We start from the raw sequence: 730 nt of genomic DNA on the forward strand, positions 1-730 counted from the left end.
TGGCCCCGGCGTTCGCTCGGGCTGGGCCTCGCCGCCGGCGGCAGAACAAGCACCATCGGTTAACGGGTTGCGCGTGGGGCCAGGCTCCCCCACCAGCACGGAGAGAACCAGAAACGCCGGTGCAAGGTGCAAAGTTTATTCAAAAAATAAACGCGCCGGAGGCGGCACGTTTACAGACATGCAAAACGCAGGCGGCAGAACGGCGCCGGCGCAGTAACCGATAAGGCTCCAGCTGCTTCCAGCACTGCCTAAAGGAGCTAAAGAGGCAGCTCCGGCGTTATTTTTGTTGGAAAAAGTGCCATTTCGTAGCTCAAACCCCGGCCGCCCTGCGTCTTCGGTCAGAGAGGTGTCATCCGGCGGCTGCCTGCACCCGAGAGGTGCCGGAATATTTGGGAGCAGGAGCCGCTCCGCGCCATCGGTTCCCCCGGGAAGGCACCTGGCCATTCCCAGCCCGGCACACGCCGCCCCCCCTTTCCTTGGAAATCAAGTAAACCGCAGCCGCGATTGATGTTTTACTACGGTTTCGAGGAGTGCCGTGGTTACAGGCAGGAGCTGGCAGGGCCGGGCAGTTACCTAAGAGCCGCGAAGATTAACACCAGGAAGTCTCCGCTGGCGCCTGCCGTGAGCCGTCAACCCAAAAACCCCCCTCGCCGGGTTCAAGGGTCCCTCCTCAAACGCTCCACCCTCTGTCCGACACCCACCGCGGCGCAGGGACGGGGGCAGCCCCCTC

This window comes from Aptenodytes forsteri, unplaced genomic scaffold, assembly GCF_000699145.1.
Source record: "Aptenodytes forsteri isolate BGI_AS27 unplaced genomic scaffold, ASM69914v1 Scaffold450, whole genome shotgun sequence".
In the NCBI taxonomy this organism is placed as follows: domain Eukaryota; kingdom Metazoa; phylum Chordata; class Aves; order Sphenisciformes; family Spheniscidae; genus Aptenodytes; species Aptenodytes forsteri.